Below are 9,301 nucleotides of genomic sequence, written 5' to 3' on the forward strand. Positions count from 1 at the left end.
GTTTATGTGCATTGCCTAAAACGTGCAGGGCTTTTCCCCAAACTGGGACTGCATGCAATAAAATAGAACTCACCACCCTGGCTATGAGCAGCCTGCAAGTTTGCCGCGGTTCTCTTACGTTCGGTATCATCCTTGCCAAAGCCATACTCGGGGTGGATGCTTTTCCACAAGCATGCCATATGTACTGCTTCAAATTGGGTTTTCCGTCTATCATCACCCCCAAGTCTGTGATGGCGGGCTTGGAAGTGATGGTACGATTCCCGATTCTAATGCACGCGTAATTTCTCTCGCGGCGCTTAGTGATGTGAACCGTTTCCGTCCTTTCCTCCGCGAGTACCAGTCCAGCACTCGCTAACCAACCCTTGACAAGACTGATTGCTTCGTTTGAGTGCAACTCAACATTCTCGAGATGCTTTGCGATCACAATCAGTGCCATATCGTCGGCGTAACCTACCATTGTGGCCTCTTCCGGAAACGGAACGGGCCCAGTACGGAGCCCTGTGGGATGCCCGGGGAGACTACGTACTCCTTGGGTCCATCAGCGGTAATATACCAGAGCGTCCACTCTTGCAAGTAGCTATCGATAATAGTGGCCACGTAGGTGGGAACACTAGAGACTTTCGTAAAAGGTTCCAATTGGCCGAGTTGAATGTATTCCTCACATCCAACGTCACCACCACACAATATTTGCTGGCACTACCCCTGCCATCAATTGCATTTTCGACCAAGCCAGTAACCACTTTGATGGCATCAATGGTTGATCTGGCTTTACGGAATCCATGCTGCCCCTTTGGCTCTCGACGACTGGCAGTAATCTAATCGCTACAACATTTTTCCCATAGTGTCTAGAAGACATATGGGTTAATAGGTGGACGGTTCCTTTGGAGGTTTGTCAGCCTTAGGCAGCACCACTAGTTTATGCCGCTTCCATGGTGCAGGAAAGACACCCTCGGACATGCACGTTTCGAACAGCTCCGCAAACATATCCGGTCTACAATTGACCGCAAATTTGAGGGCCTTATTTGATATGCCGTCCGGACCCGGGGCTTTGTTGTCGCCTATTCGACTTCAGATCTTCATCAGCTCGTCCCTGGTGACTGGTGGAATCAACGTCACATTCAAGATGTGCTGGAAGGTGTCAGTGCCCCCCTGTTGCTGGGAAAATAATCCCTGTATTATTTTCAATAAGGACGTAGGGCACATGATCTGCGGAGATGATCGACCTCTGTAGCGTCCTAACACGATTTTATAGGCGCTACCCCACGGATTTATGTTCGCTTCCAAAGAGAGCTGCTTACACCATTCCCTCTTACTTCGCCGGCTCCGATTGGAAGCTTGAGGTTCTTGCGGGCTTCTCTATAGGAATGCTCTTTTTGCCTTGATTGGTCCTGCCTCTTGCCCTCTGAGCCATTCGTCTGGCTTTGTGACAAATCGATCGGAGGCTGGCAAGTTCAATACTCCACCAATAATTGGGCCTTCTACTGGGGAATGAGCATCACGTAGGCATCGGCGCGTCACATGCTTTAGAGATGTTTTGTGTGATATGGAGAACTGTATCCGTGGAGGCACCTGTTTTGCTAGGCAGGTTTAAATACACCTCCACCTCCATGAATGTTTGCTCATCCATCGCTTTTACAGACTATCCTGGTGTTCTTTTGGATTTCGGTTTTCGGGGTGCAGGTCTTCTGCCTTGTGGCTCCGTCCTTAGTTCAAAGGTGATTGCCTGGTGGTCGCTGAGCGTGAAGTACTTGCTAACTTGCCAGGGCATGTCACGTGCCAGCGCAGGGCTGGCAAAAGTCAGATCTGAAATTGAATCCCCCCTCTTTCCGATAAGTGTTTACATCACCTTCGTTGGCCATAACTACATCTAACTGGGCGAATGCTTCTAATAAGCACCGCCTCCTTGCGTTAGTCTCTTTGCTACTTCACTCGATAGCCCACGCATTAAAGTCACTCGCTATCACTTTTGGAACTCGTCCCTTGCATCGTGGACAAGATCGTCTCGGTGATCCATGCTATATTGTGTGGCCTAACGACCGCACGCCCATACTACCGCTTCACCAGACGAATCTGTGACCCATGTACCACTGTCAAGATTTCTGTACGGTTTACTAATGATAGTAATCTCATTCGGGGATTCGTAAGTGGTCTGCGCAAGGAAATCTCGGGCGACTCTGCAATGATTGAGGTTTATTTGTATTAACCTCATTTTTTCGTTGCAGTTAACGCCTTCCTAAATTCCGGGAATTTACCACTTCCGGTAATATGCCGGTTATCCCGTCCCTCCTTTCGTTCGCATAAAATGCATTTGAGATAGAGACCTATTGCACTCCTTGGGAATATGTCCTTTCTTCCCACACCTTCAACATCGATCGGACCGATTGATCCCGCTAGTGCATGCCTTCGCGAAGTGTCCAAATATTTGGCATTTGAAGCACCTCTTTAAAGAGGTCTGTTCCCTTAGTTGACAAACCACCCCTCCAGTCCGAACCTTCCCTACGACCAACAACTTTTGCGCTGACTCCATTGGTAGTTGCATTGTGGCCGTTTGAGTACCGCCATAAGCTATTCTTAGGTTCACGATAGATTCTTCGTTGAATTTCTTCAACTTGAATTGTTGCTTCAAGGCAGTACAGATCTCTGGTGATTTGTTCAGTTCAAACATGAGATCCCCTTTTTGGGTCCTCCAGATTCTGCTGACATTTCCGCCTAGGTCTTTTAGTTCAGGGTCAGATTTCACCTTTTTCAGTATCTCCGCATAAGTTAGATTTCCTTTGCTCGGGATTACAATTGCTTCCGAGCGAATTCGCATCGTTGGTTTTCTGATCCATTTTTTGTTCACGACCTTAGTTCAACCACCGTTATTATTTTCCTCCGGTTTCGCTTCGTTAGTCGACATTCCTACTTTGGGCACTTTGGGCCCTTCTGAATTTTTAGTTCCGGTTGTTGGACTGGTCAAGACTCCTTTTTTCGTTTTTGGTGCCTGTTGATTCCCTAAAGCGTCCCCCTCTTTGTCTCGCACTCTTTTACTTGATCGAAGGTCAATGAACGTGTGCTTTGGTGTCAGTTGGGTCGCCTGTGACACTGTTGGGGCTGGGATGTACGGACTTTCCTTAGGCTTTCTTGGCTCTCATCATGTTCTTAATGGCTTGGTGCACGTTATGCCTGTTATTGATGAATTCGAACAGCTCAACTGTTTTAGTCCTAAGTTGCATAGAAGATTCTTCTAGGTTAGGGCTCTGTTCTCGGTGAGTTTTGGCCAGATTACTCGTTTTACTGACTCCTTCACCTTTTTCAATTGTTAAGCTCCCATGAGCTTTCTCTTTTGGAGTCTTTGGTATTGGAGGAGATCGTGAAATTGATGAGCTTCTTCTGAATGGATCTATTTGCTGCTGCTGGAGTACCTCCTGATCAAATGCGATGGATGTCGAAATCGCCTTTCTTGGCCACTTATCTCCTTTTTGCCCGTTATTCTTTGCCTTTGCAAATAGTGTTCTTGGCAGAGTTGTGCTTAGTTTGAACACCTCCAAATCTAAAATACTTGAAGTATTAGGCACTGTGGTCCAAGGATATCCACGGCCGAGAGCCCGCTTGCTCACTCGCAAATACCGCCGGTACTCTTTCTCAATTTGCCCAGGTTGGATTGATTTTCTGGGGTTCCTTCATATAGTCATTTCGGTCCACGCACCAGGGATGAGGAAACACTAGCCCATGCACAGTCAGAAAAGATTGTCTGTCTGTCCATCACACACAATTTTCTCTCAGACGGTTATAGCGCATACAGTGAGTTACATCCTTCTACGTCGAATTTAATGGGGCGGGGGGTCTACCTACAAGCGAAAGGGGGGTGTTATTTTTTTCACCAAATATAGTCACGTGGGGTATTAAATGAAAGATCTCGATTAGTACTTTTCGAAGCCAGCCATAATATTGACATTTGTTGCAAAAAGGGGAAGCGCGGGGGTAAAAAGTGATCATTTCTTTAGCGGATCTACTCTCAGAAACTACCCAACCGAAAAATTTGAAAAAAATCAAGAGGCTGCCACTATATGGTGTCTAGGCTCTGAAATACCCTCCATAGCGATATCTGCTCAAATAAAGTGCAGCTTCCTGATTATTTTCAGATTTTTCGGTCAGGTAGGTTCTGAGAATGGCCCCGTGAAAAAATGTCCTTTGCCAGTGCCCGCCCTCCCCCTGGTCATATTGAACACGGCGGAAGTGTACCCAAGCAAAAGTTAGATGGCAGAGCCGTGGTAGCCGACTAAAGGGGACACCAGGAAAACGTTTATTTTATTATTCAGTAAGTGATAAATAGATCGAAATAAGGACTGTATATCAACAAAGCCAAGGCTCGATTTGAATTATAATTTCATCGAAGAAAATGATATGCGCTTCGTTATATATTTTTAAACCATTTCGGACATCTGAACTTTTGTCAAATGAATGTTGGTGTTCTTTGTGATTGACGTATCGGCTCAAATCTAAAATTTATCACAATATCGTCCGTCCTGTCGCTCTTATGGTCCTAAGTGTTGGTCGACTACAAAAGACAATGAACGCCGTTTTGCGGTAATGGAGACGAAGATGTTGCGTTGGGCTATTGGCGTGACACGTTTTGATCACATCTGAAATGGGGATATTCGCGATATGGGATTGTACCGATCGCGGAAAAACCGCGAGAGATGGTATGGTCACCTAATTCGTGCCAACGAGAATTCACTTGCCAAGATTGGTTGAAGATCGAAATCGATGGTAATCGACCAAATAGCCGGCCGAAACAACGGGGGCTTGATACGCTGGATGGGGATTTAAAAGTCTGGATGCGATTGCATCCAGCTAAGGCATTTGATAGAACCAAATTTCGAAACCGATCATGACCAGCCGACCCCGCTTGTGAACGGGACAAAGGCTGAACGAAAAGAAGAATAAAGTGCCCAATGTGGGTTAGTAGCAATATCTTTTAAGACGTCCATTATTGTCCCTTTGAAAAACTTTGAATAATATTAGTGCCAAATTGTCAATTAAGAATAGTTGATACTTATACACCTCGATGCTCATCCTGCCGAGACAAAGAGGGAAATCTGATTTCCGACAGAATGGGCATATTAGAGCGATGGGTTGAGTACTTTGATGAGCTACTGAACAACTAGAACATCGGCGAGTTGGAGGTCCCGCCAACTGAATACGACGGACAAATACTGCCACCACCAAGTTTAGGAGAAACAGTCCGTGCAATTCATCGGCTAAAAAATCATAAGTCGCCAGGAGCCGATGGAATTACAGCCGAATTGGTTACATATGGAGGCGACCAGTTACACCAAGTGGTTCATCAACTTGTGCTCAAGGTATGGGACAGCGAATCAATGCCTGACGATTGGCAACGAGGCATAATCTGTCTCATATATAAAAAGGGAGATATCACACAGTGCAGCAATTATAGAGGTATCACGTTGCTGAGTACCATCTATAAGATATTCTCCACTATCTTGCTAGGCCGGATAGCCCCATACGCCCAGAACATCATTGGCCCATACCAAAGAGGCTTCGCCCCAGGCAAATCAGCAACAGATCAGATTTTCTCTCTGCGGCAGGCGATGGAAAAACTGTTGGAATATGGACAACAGTTGCACCATCTGTTCATCGACTTTAAAGCCGCCTATGATAGCATAGCCAGGGTAAAACTGTACACGGCCATGAGAGAATTCGGTATCCCGACGAAATTAATAAGACTGACTAGGCTGACCCTGACCAATGTGCGAGGCCAGATAAAAGCAGCAGGATCACTCTCAAGACCATTCGACATCAACAACGGTCTACGACAAGGGGATGCGCTATCATGCGTCCTCTTTAACCTGGCCCTCGAGAAGGTGATCCGTGATGCTGAGGTGAATGCAAGAGATACGATCCTCTTCAAGTCCACCCAACTACTGGCCTATGCTGACGATATCGACATCATGGGAAGAACCACCCGAGACGTTCAAACTGCCTTCATCCAGATCGAGCAGGCGGCGCAAGATCTTGGGCTGCACATCAATGAAGGCAAGACAAAATACATGGTGGCAACGTCAGCACCGAAGACGAATCAACCAACAACATCAAACCGCACTGGTCAAACACAAGCACGAACAAGAATAAGGATAGGGGAATACAACTTTGAGACCGTTGACAATTTCTCCTATTTAGGGTCGAAAATCACAACCGGTAACAACTACGATGATGAAATCCGCGCACGGTTGTTGTCAGCCAACAGAGCCTACTTCAGCTTACAAAGACTGTTCCGCTCGAAACGTCTCACCATAGGGTCAAAGCTCTTACTGTACAAGACTATGATCTTGCCAGTCCTCATGTATTCCTCGGAAACTTGGGTTCTTAGCAAGAAAAATTACGAACTCTTGGCCGCGTTCGAGAGAAGAATCCTCCGAAGAATTTTTGGCCCCATACATGAGGATGGACGATTCCGTAGCCTACACAATGACGAAATCTATGAGCGATACCATGACCGTCCGGTTGTGGATAAAATCCGGCTCAATAGGTTACGGTGGGCGGGTCACTTAATCCGTATGGATGAAGATGATCCCACCCGGAAAGTCTATAAGGGCAATATCTATGGTAGGAAAAGAAGACGAGGCAGACCCTGCCTAAGATGGAGCGATGGCGTGGGCCAGGACGCCAGACAGCTTTTAGGGATATCGAATTGGTGGAGCCCGGCGCAAAACCGGGATGTCTGGAGTTCCTTATTAAGGCAGGCCTAGACCGGATACCGGTTGTTGCGCCGTTGATGATGATGATGATACTTAAAAAATGTCTATCAAAAAGACGTAAGATTAAAGATACTTCAAGTCATTGAATCATTGTGGAACTCTACCTTTATGGGTAAAGTTTAAATCACCTGACGGAATAGTCCTGAAAAGTTATTAGTACCAAGCAAAAATATACCGAGAATTGATAGTCCTGTCACATGCAGGCTTGGATTTATGAAATCTATTTTCATTGAATAGTAAAGCTGGTCAAGCCGGCCATACTTCACCTGCACTCAGAGTCCGCTTATTGCACCTTATTTCCAAGTATGAATAGCGTTTTTCATAAATTCATACGATTCAATCTCCGTTATTATGGCGGACATAACCGGTGAAGTTTATCATATTGTAAACAAGCTGGTAAAATATTATGTCGAACAATGAAAGTGATATTATCTGCCATTGTCATCTACAAAGGCCCAAAGCCGAAACGATTCGGGATAGGATTCGAGTAAAAGCGAAACTTACTGGCCAGCTACAATTTGCGTTTTATGGACCGCCTCGCAATTCATCCAAATGCTAAATGTGAGTAACCAACAATTTTGAATCTTGTTCGCACGATAATGCTAAATTGATGTTGTTGCTGCAACTGCCTTAGATACAATTGAGCGTTTCGCAGTCCCTAGGGTGTAGATCTTTCGTTCGAATGGTTGCTCGCGAAACTTTCCCATTTCTTCTTATCAATTGCTTCATATTTCCTCAATTTAATTTCGACTCCATTTATTGTGGATTGCTGTGTGCAATCGCGATTTTCAGATTGCTTATTAATTCGATTGTGAATATCTACAAATATTGTTTACGATTCACTTAATAAGCACCTGGGCACGTTGCTGATTTATGGCGGATAGTTTGTGACGATGGCTACGATAGGGCGTAAACAATTTGTACAAGTTTTCTGCGTTCGAATGGACGTTCTACCAACTTTAAACAATGATCTTGTAGAAAGGCTGTTAATATAGATTGAAAGGTATTCTCTTGCAATTTCTAATTGAATAAGAATGGGATGACCAAACTAACCCCTATAATATTCCTTCATCCTTAATTTAAGATTTTCTACTTCAGATTGGTTGCCCATTTTTCAGTTATGTACTTTCTAGTTTTCTATTAATATTTCCGGGGTTAGACTTTATGAAACTTATAGCTCCTGTTTAATTATCGAATCCAGATAGTTTATATTTAGGACGCAGTGCAACTTCCCTCAACAGAATAATGATAGATTCTTGGCGTCCTTCGGAAGAGTAGCTACGGTTGCTCCTAGTTTGTGTTTTAAGTTGCCTCTGCAGCCGCACGTATATTACGACTGCGCTGCAGCTCCCCCAATACTTCCCGATACGCTGGATCCCTACCCAACACTTCGAAAATTTGCTAAACATATTCGAAATGGAGGTCCTTTGGCGAATTTTGGGAGTAGTTCGCGACCGCGACGGATGGGGTATCCGGTACAAACATGAGTTATATAAACTATATGATGAGCTAGAAGTCTCGAAAGTCGTTAAACGCCTTAAGTGGATGGGGACTCTCCAACGACGATCGCATGCCTAAAAAGGTTATGGATGAACGACGTGCCGTCGGAATGAGACTACGAGGAAGACCCAGAGCACGGGGGAGAGCACAATATATACGGACGCTGAGCAATTACTGGGCTTCCAAAATTGGTGGAGATAATTGATGGACAACGATCCAGGCAGCCAGGTTCCGACGTCGGGCTATAGTTCCACGATGATGATGATGATGTTTCGCTTTGCTGCCCTGATCAGGTTACCCCCGGATTCTTTTCTATTCTGGCTAGGTTTCTGTTGCACCAAAGTACGTCCTTTGATGGCTTGGGTCTCTTAGCCTCTTATGCGCTAACGACGACGCTGTTGGGGCCTTCAAACACTTTTTCGCTCCTGGTCTCATCTCTAAATAGACTATGTTGTGACTTAGTCATCTTGTGTAGGAGTGCCAGTCTCCTTATTCTGTTCTATCTGGTTCTGAGTTGCACTCAATGTCGAATCTGATTATTCCGTGATCCGACAAAGAGACTCATCCAATGTCTTCCAATTGTTGATCAAGCCGCTAATAAGAATAGTCCCTATAGTTACGTCTAGAACCCCTTGGCTACTGCTAGCCACGAATTTTGGCGTGCTCCCCACATTATGTGTTTCTAACTTATTATTGAGGATGAATTCACTCGAAACATGTCACCATAGGGTCAAAGACCTTACTGTACAACACAATGATCTTGCCAATCCTCATATAAAAAAAGTATATGACAAACGGTTTCGTCCAGGGCAGAGGCAACTCGTCAGACGCTGCCTCACCTTTGCCCTGGGAGTAGTGTGTCCGTGGGAGGCATCTGATGGAAAAGGCTTACTTACTCTCACGTGGGAGTAAGTTGCTCACCATTTGGTCCGGTTCAACAGCAAGTGGTTGTGGACTTAGGATCCCTCACTTATTCTAAACAATAATTTAGCTTTAGCCCAGCTTAGGCTCAAACTATTGGCGATTCCTATTGGATATAA

The sequence above is a fragment of the Hermetia illucens genome, chromosome 2 (assembly GCF_905115235.1).
Source record: "Hermetia illucens chromosome 2, iHerIll2.2.curated.20191125, whole genome shotgun sequence".
Lineage (NCBI taxonomy): Eukaryota > Metazoa > Arthropoda > Insecta > Diptera > Stratiomyidae > Hermetia > Hermetia illucens.